The 9,547-nt window shown below is 38.1% G+C and overlaps 1 pseudogene; it reads right to left on the bottom strand.

The window, feature by feature from the left end:
• Positions 1 to 2,638: 2,638 nt before the first annotated feature.
• LOC102493594 (dimethylaniline monooxygenase [N-oxide-forming] 3-like) overlaps positions 2,639 to 9,547 on the bottom strand; it is a 61,329-nt pseudogene continuing 54,420 nt past the window's right edge.

Here is a 9,547-nt window from a genome sequence, read left to right as displayed (position 1 = left end):
ACGTGGGTCTGGTTGCATTACAACTGCCTAGCCCTAGTGTGTATTCTTTTTGTATCTAAAATAAAATTTATAAAATGGAATTATGGGATATTTATAGTTTATTCAGAGGAGCAATAAGGATTTGTTTTTAAATAACGTGAATTTTTTTTTTTATAAAAATTACTGTCACTTGCTGTGAATATATAATATTATTATTTTTTTTACCCAGAATTTTTGAGAAGAGGGAGACCTTAGGTGAGGAAATTGAGATGAGGCTGAACTAAAACCATAGACTTGGAGGCAGAGGGAAATGACTATGAATACTTCCACTCCTTATTAGCTGTGTGACTTGAGATAAATGAACAAGCCTTTCTGAGCTCCAGTTTATCATTCTGGAGAATGTGTGTACTACATACCTTCTAATTTGCTTGGGGTATATAAGTTCCTTCCAAGTGCTGGTTGCCTTTTATTGCCCAAAGTCACAGGATTTTGTGGCTGGCAGGCAGAATGGGAAATAGAAAATTCATATTTATTTCTATCATACCACATTGAATGAATTGTTTTCAAGGAAAGGAAGGATTCTCCCTCCATAGCCTTTTAATACCTGCTCTTCTTAAGTTTTATTGTGTGTTTATGAAATATTTATTTCCAGTTATGAGATGGGCTTTGTTTTGTTTGCCTTCCTAGGCACCTACCCTACCAGCCCACTGTGTTACAGTGAGCACAGATTGTGGGTAATATCACTGTGGTCCCGGGCAGGATTTCTGAAGAGTAGACATGGAAGTTACTGGATCCTTCTCAGAGAGGCAGCTCAAGAATTCAGGGTTGACCATGGACTCACTTCTCTGAGAACCCACCCCTGCCCTTTATCCTCTCAACCTGCTCTCCAGGTCTAGGCTTGGCTGGGCCTTTAGCTCTTGGCAAGCATGGGAGTTGACCAGCAATTCTCAGGAATGCTAAGGCCGTGAAGACGAAAGTATATGGGATGGTGATACGATTTGTTTCTTTAGGATAAACTTCACCAGTACTGGCAATGTGGTAGCATCCACAGCAACTCTCACAGTTTTACTCTCCTTTGTAACTGCGGAAAACAGTACATGTGTGGTCTTCAGCTGGAGATACACAGGTGCTCGTGTTTCTGGGGGATGATTCTCTGAAGGTAGCTCATATGGATAAAAGTAATTTTTTCCTGGGTAACTAGTTTCTAAAAATTTGAATGCTAGTGTAGGATCATGACTCATGGAAACAGAAGAGGAAGAGGCCATGAGGGAAGGCATTGGTGGGCTGGACACTGGTGCACACAGCTGCAGCAGGAAAGTGAGTGGGCCATTGCAGAGAACACAACCAGGATCCTCAGCTGGAAGCTCAGTCATACCCTACCATGCTGGCCACCAGCCCACCTTGCTGGAGAATTTCTCACTGCACAACCTCTATGCCAGCACCTCCTCAATGAAGCCTAGCGCCACCAGTGGGCTGGAGCCAGTGCAATGGCAGATGTAGCCCATGGAGTACTGGGGAACTAGAAGGTGGGAATCAAGCACCAGATAAAAAGTAAGGCAGAACGCGGGCTCCGCACTGTAAGATGGAGGCAGGAGTGGCCTCTGGGCTGAGGGATGAAGGTGTTCTAGCTTTTCTTTAAGACATCTCTCTCTATTGAAGCTCTCTTCCATGTCATGCATTATTTTTCTCAACCCTGAAATTGTTTGTCTCTATTCTCTTGCATCTCACTGAGTTTGCTATAATCAATAATCTGAAATTCATTTCTTATATTTCTATGATTTTTTGCATTTCTGTCTGTTACTAGTGAGGAGTTAGTGTGTTTCTTGTTCCTTTAGGAGAAGATATTTCTTTTCTTTTATTTCTTTTTTCTTTTCTTTGTTTGTGTTTCCTGTGTCCCTGCACTTATTTGTCAACATCTGGTGGAGCACTCACTCCTTTCTGATTCATGGATTATGTTTATTGAAGCAGTATTTTATTCCATTTTTATTTGTTCCTTTATTTTGCCATGACTATGTCCTTTAATATTAGTTGTCTGTGTTGTACCGGCTTTGGTTCTGGTTAGGGTCAGTATAGAAGACTTTATGAATTTTATGAATTTGTCAAGATATCAAATGTTTCTGTGAGAGCCATAGGGCCTATGTTTTGGGTTCTAGGTGAGCTTAGTGTTGTGAACTGGTGTTCCACTTATAGAAGGGGTGGATTCATTGGACCTAATGTCAGTTGCTTCCCTAAGCCTTTCCTGAGTTGTCAAACCCTATATAGGAAGCGAGATCCTTCTCTATGGTAGGAGGCCAAGTGAAGATATTGGCTATGAATAAATAATGTCCTCTGTCTCAAATGGGTTGCACACAAGAGAGATATAGAGTTACTTGAGAGATTGTGACTCAGAGCATGACTATTTGTTTAGTTAGTCATTTGTGTGCAGTTCTCAGAGATGAAGAAGTTGTCTGCTCCAGGGCCTGATTTTTTCCACAGCCTCAGCACCTCTAGTAGGTGGTTCATTGCAGATGAATAGGGTAGGGTTGTTGTTGGTAGAGGAGGATGTATATCCCCTTTCACACACAACTGTGGACCCAGGCAGGGTCTCTCTCTAGGGTGACAGGTCCTTGTAATTCCCCAAGATTAACCCAAGATCTGTGACTGTCTCAGTGCACTCTTGTCATTGGGAAGCACTGGGGTGTGAGGGAGCTGGAAGCTTCAGAGGGGAATCTTGTTCACCACCTTCTGCTGTGGAGGCTTCTTCTGACTCTGTTTCCATTCCTTTCTGAATTTGGACAATAGATCTCATTACATCTTCTGCTTGAGACTCAGAGCCACTAAAGATTCCCAAAGTTCTGCACTCATTTTCCATCAACCTCACCTCACTCCTGTGCTTGAAGAACACCCTTCTATCTTGCTTTTTTGCAAGCAATGAAGCAATGCCACAGTGAAGGTCCTTAATCAACAGCCTTGGTAGATCTATATAGATACAATTTTGACAGGGTTTTGGACTAAGAATCTAACTCAGGTCTCTCATGTATTTTTAGCCTACAGAACATAGTGTCTTAGTAGTGTATGTCATTCCACCTGGGCCTGTTTTTTTGTTTTAGTGAAGATATTTGAGTTTTTATAAAAGATTTATTCATTTCCTCTGAGAGACAGAAAGAGAGAGAGAGAGAGAGAGAGAGAGAGAGAGAGAAAGAGAACCCTTAATAGGGTATTCATGATGTGATCCACCCCAGGCTTCAGCCAGCTCTAGATCAGGGGAGACATGGGACCAGTATATTCAGGAAGGTCTGGACTTAACTGGGAACTTCCCATGGGGATTGTCTAGCAGAGCGTCATGTTTTATTGCTGTACCATTGGCTGGTCTCAAGCTTTTTAGTGTTTTCGTTTGTTTGTTTTTACTCTGTCATTATATTGGAAGAGTCCAAGGCCTGCGATATTGGATACTGCTCACTTTCTAATTTCCTTACTGAGCTTTCGAACAGTAAATTTACATGTATGTATAGCACTCCTCTAATGAATACATCATTACTGGTGGATTCTCAAATTAGTATTTGCTAGTGTCCTTTGATCTCGATGAAAATATGCTTGTGGATCTTTGAACAATTCTTTATCTATGCCACAGAAATAGTTGGGAACTGTTTACTATGGACAAGTTGCATCTTGGCATCCAGTAGATATACTATGAAGTAGAGGTATTTTCAGGCAACACCGAGGTAAGTAGGCTGAAATCCTCTGCACCTGCCACACAACAGTTTTAAATATGATCTTTTATTCTGAAATCACACAAACATTCCCATTGCTATTTGTTTCCACAAACAGCCTTGCTTTTGTTTGCTTTCGAAGGGATACTGCAGTATGAAATTTCTTTGCATTTCAATTGAAGCTACAGATTCTAAATCTGATGTCTGGATCCTGGTGGCAATGCTTTTAGGGTTTTATTGTGACTTCCTCATGCCTGGTGTCTTTGTACAGTGTAGATTATACATGGTAAATGAGCAGAGGTTTCGAGTCTTATTGTGTAATGGAGAAACCCAGGAACATGGCCTTCTAAATCTGTGATAACACATGCTCCTGAAACGGACATGTATTATCTACAAAGTGTTTGAGAACACCATGAATCATCTCTGGTGACAGAAGCTTGACACGATAGCTTGCTAATCAGATTAAACATACAATGCTTGCATGATAATTTAGGCCATATATTTGATGGTGATTGGCCTTGTTTTTATACTATATGTGTTGTCAACCAATATTTATACTCTGTGGCATAAAGCCTGTATGTTTCGTTTGAGGTCAAAGATGAACCAGGATCCTGAATGGCTTTCTGCAACTTTAAAATATGTTTGTTTATATATTTTAGAAATGGAAGTGAATTTCCTATTTATAAATCATAAACTCACTGAAAAAACAATTTAGAAATTTAGAAAACATAAAACTAAAATCAAATTCCCAGTTATAACCAACTCAAATGTGGTTTATAAAGATGAGGTTATAATGTTATATTTTTTTCCCCATTTAATGTATTCTGGATCTCTTTTTTATCTCTTTATCATTATTATTTTTGCATAGGCACTGGACATAAATAGTAAAACTTGAGATGTTATGAAAGGATATATCTTCCAAAGTAAGTTGCCCAGTCCTCTTTAAAGATAATCACTGTTACTAGTTGTAAAAACAATTTGTGCCTAATTTTAAGTGTACATTCACAAATTTTAGAATACTCTATACATTGCACATTATGTTTTCACTTATTGATACAATTTGGCGTTGACAGAGGTGAGGGAGTTTTATTCTCCTAGACATATGTGAAAAACATCAGAAAAAAATCAAAGTTGAGAGCTTAAAAGAGGGTGATTGATTAAAGCTTTAACATTTTATTAATTTGGACATTTTTAACAACTAGAGAACAAATCTCTTTGTTAATGCCTGAGAGTGACACAAAAAGATCAGAGATTTATCCCAAATTTTATTCAAATTCCAGTTAATATAGTGCATTTAAAAGGTCATTGGGGGACCAGCAGTTAGTGTAATTGCTATGTTGCTGGACTCCCATGTAGTCAACTGCAGTTTGAGTCCTGTACCCGGTGGCTTAAACTCATGCCAGGCACTTGTGTGTGCATGCCCAACATCCTGGGAGGAGAATGGAGGAGAAGGGATTGCAGCGTGGCCATCCCCCCCCGTCCCCGGGAGGGGCGGTGTGATTTCTTGCTTTCTATCTCTCTGTCTTTCTGGCAAGCACACGCACCCTATAGCAAAAACCTGTCCAAAAAAAAAAATTCATTGGTATACCAGAATAAACTTGATTTCTACTTGGACTCTACAATGATCAGCTAGTCAGGTATCTGGAATTCCAAAAACATAGACTAGTTTAAGCTGTGTACAGAAACATATGCATGGGCATTTTGACCACCAAAGACCCTCTGCCAGACTTCACTCTCCTGCTCCCTAGTCTAGCCAGGAGCCAGGAAAAAGTGTATAATCCTTCAGATGACCAGAAACCTCTGCAGAAGCACAAGAAATGAAGAAAATATCTCTCCTCTAATGGAAAAGAAAAACTCCTCTTCCTCCATAAAGAATACAAGGGCACTCATGGAAATGTCAGGTAAAGAATTTAAAATATTCAGAGTGACAAAGCTAACAGAAAGGCAAGAGAATAGAGATAATGAACTCCAGAAGATGCAGGAGAAAAGAGACACCAAGTTCCAGGAGGTGAGGAAATTCTCACAAAATCTGGAAAAGGAGATACACATCATAAAAAGAATCAAATGTAATTGTTAGAGATGAAGGCTGTAATACAGGAAATCAAAACTTCCATTGAAAATATCAAAAGTAGATTAGATCATGCAGAGGATCGAATCTCAGATAGAGAAGATAGAACATCTGACCTAGAGAAATTCACCAAAAAGATAGAAAATAACCTCCGAAAATGAGAATAACAAACAAGTAATACTAGATACCATTAAACTCCCAAACATCTGGATCATCGGTACCTTAGAAGGTGAAACTACCAAGGGAATTGATAATCAACTCCATGAAATGCTGGAAGAAAATTTTCCAAACCTAGAGAGGCACTCAAATATCCGGACCCAAGAAATACAAAGGACCTCACATAGAATTGACCCAAGAAGATCTTCCCCAAGACACATCATAGACAGATTGACCAAAACTGCAGAGACAAGATAGATTCATTGGTATACCAGAATAAACTTGATTTCTACTTGGACTCTACAATGATCAGCTAGTCAGGTATCTGGAATTCCAAAAACATAGACTAGTTTAAGCTGTGTACAGAAACATATGCATGGGCATTTTGACCACCAAAGACCCTCTGCCAGACTTCACTCTCCTGCTCCCTAGTCTAGCCAGGAGCCAGGAAAAAGTGTATAATCCTTCAGATGACCAGAAACCTCTGCAGAAGCACAAGAAATGAAGAAAATATCTCTCCTCTAATGGAAAAGAAAAACTCCTCTTCCTCCATAAAGAATACAAGGGGGCTCATGGAAATGTCAGGTAAAGAATTTAAAATATTCAGAGTGACAAAGCTAACAGAAAGGCAAGAGAATAGAGATAATGAACTCCAGAAGATGCAGGAGAAAAGAGACACCAAGTTCCAGGAGGTGAGGAAATTCTCACAAAATCTGGAAAAGGAGATACACATCATAAAAAGAATCAAATGTAATTGTTAGAGATGAAGGCTGTAATACAGGAAATCAAAACTTCCATTGAAAATATCAAAAGTAGATTAGATCATGCAGAGGATCGAATCTCAGATAGAGAAGATAGAACATCTGACCTAGAGAAATTCACCAAAAAGATAGAAAATAACCTCCGAAAATGAGAATAACAAACAAGTAATACTAGATACCATTAAACTCCCAAACATCTGGATCATCGGTACCTTAGAAGGTGAAACTACCAAGGGAATTGATAATCAACTCCATGAAATGCTGGAAGAAAATTTTCCAAACCTAGAGAGGCACTCAAATATCCGGACCCAAGAAATACAAAGGACCTCACATAGAATTGACCCAAGAAGATCTTCCCCAAGACACATCATAGACAGATTGACCAAAACTGCAGAGACAAGATAGAAAATTGGCAAGAGAGAAGCATCAAGTTACTTTCAAAGGATATCCTGGCAGGCTAACGTTAGACCTCTCATCAGAAACAATGCAAGAAAGGAAAGAATGGGAAAATATATTCAAGGTGTTAAGTGAAAAAACAATTTCAACCAAGAATACTATACCCAGCAAGATTATTTTTCATATGGGATAAAAAGACAAAAACATTCTCAGATAAACAAAACCTGAAGGGAAGCTATGCTCTAAATTCCATCTTCTAGACTTCCGAAATAGACAAGTGGAGGAGAGATTTTTGTCACAGAATGACCAGAGGCACAAGAAACATGAGAAACCAAGAAAATATCTCTCCCCTAAGGGAAAAGAACAATCCCTCACCATCCACAGACAGTACAGTGGAACTCATGGAAATGTCTGATGGAGAATTCAGAGTATTCATAGTGACAAAACTAAATGAGATGCAAGAGTTGAGAGATAAGGAACTCCAGAAGATGCAGGAGAAAAGAGACAATGAATTCCAGGTGGTGTTGAAATTCTTCCATGATCTGAAAGAGGAAATACACACCATAGAAAAGAATCAAATGGAGCTATTAGAGATAAAGTCTGCCATTCAGGAAATCAAACCTTCCTTGAAAGTATTAAAAGCAGATTAGTCCATACAGAAAATCAAATCTAGGATGTTGAAGGCAAAACATCTGATCTAGAAAAAAACAACCAAAAAACTGAGAAAATAAACCCCCCAAATGAGAATACTATACAAGAAATACTAGACAGCATTAAGCACCCAAACATTCGGATAATTGATAGCCTAGAAAGTGGGGAAACTAGTAAGGGCATTGATAATCTATTCCATGAAATCCTGGAAGAAAACTTTCCAAATCTAGAGAGGCATTCAAATATTCAGACCCAAGCAATACAAAGGACCCCTAATAGAATCAACCCAAGAAGGTCTTCTCCAAGTCACGTCATAGCCAGACTGGCCTAATCTACAGACAAAGACAAGACACTAAAATTGGCAAGAGAGAAGCGTCAGGTTACTTATAAAGGGTTATTCAATCAGACCAACCTCAGACCTCTCATTAGAAACAATGTGAGCAAGGAAAGAATGGGAAAATATGTTCAAAGTGTGAAGTGAAAAACAGTTTCAACCAAGAATACTGTATCCGGCAAGAATATGGTTCATATGGAAAGGATAAAAACATTCTCAGATAAACAAGACTTGAAAGAATTTGCCAACAGCAGACCCACTCTTAAAGAAGTTTTGAAAGGAGTGCTCTATCAGCAAAACTAAAGACACATACAGAAATAAGAGAACAAAAAGGAACCAGAAAAACGACCAATTTAATACTATGGACAAAAAATATCAATGATAGCGTTGAATGTTAACTTCCAGAATTTAAACGGAAAGATTGGACCACGGTAACACTGTATGTTCAATAGAAGAGAGTTTGAGCATAAGACTGAAATGGCAAACTAGAATTTTATGACTTTTGAGTAAAACATTACTGATTTTTTAAAAACTATGCTTTGTTTTCCCAGTTGAAGCATTTTACTTTCTTTAGCGTTCTTCATAGGTTCAGAAATTTGTTAAAATAATTTTCTCCTTTGTTTCTTTGTATGGAAATGTAAACTTTTCTTCTTTCCTGACCCCTCTGGAATTGGAAATATTTGGGAGTATTCTTATTTTGTGGCAGGATGGTTATTTGCATAAGTTTAATAATGCTTGTTGCATTGAATCAGAAATTGGAAGTATTTGTATTTGGACAGGGCTTTGACTGGAATGTCGTATCTGAAGATTAATCAGAAAGCTATGGAACTAAGGTGGATCTCAAGTAAGCCAACAGAAGCTCGTAGAAAGATGGCCAGGCACCATAAATAGTTCTGCCTGGCAGAGAGGATTACAGAAGCTATATGAAAGAATTTATAACATAAAATAACCTGGACTTTTCCAGCCGAGCATTGTAATCAGCAGAGATTGCAAAAGAGCAACCACATGAGAGGATTATCTTGAGAAAGACGTTGAAGGAAGAAAAAGAGACTGATCTTTGCTAGCAGATGGTGTATCACAGAGTACTTGGTAGGCAGGGCTGAACTGAGAAGGTTTATGTGTGACTTGTGTGCTGGGCATTTGCATTTCAGCAATTTGAGTAGTTCACATGTAAATATTTTCTCAAAAATATTTAAAACCATACTGTCTCTGTTGTTACAGAGTCACAAAGTTATACAAAATTATAAAAATATTTTGAATATTATCTTTAAAATTCAGTATTTTGAAATTTTGAAAGTTGTTTATTAACTGTCAATAATTATGGAGTATGAGTAAAATTTTTTTGATATGTATAGTAAATGTGGAAAAATGTAAAAATAAATAAATAAATAATAAATAAATAAATAAAAGAAAATGAAAAATAAAAAAAACCCAAAACCTGAAAGAATTTACCAACACCATACTAGCTCTCCAAAAAGTGCTGAAGGGAGTGCTATACCAGGAAAACTAAAGT

This window comes from Tupaia chinensis, unplaced genomic scaffold (genome assembly GCF_000334495.1).
Source record: "Tupaia chinensis unplaced genomic scaffold, TupChi_1.0 Scaffold000070_1, whole genome shotgun sequence".
Classification (NCBI taxonomy): domain Eukaryota; kingdom Metazoa; phylum Chordata; class Mammalia; order Scandentia; family Tupaiidae; genus Tupaia; species Tupaia belangeri.
This window is presented reverse-complemented; position numbering and strand designations above follow the sequence as displayed.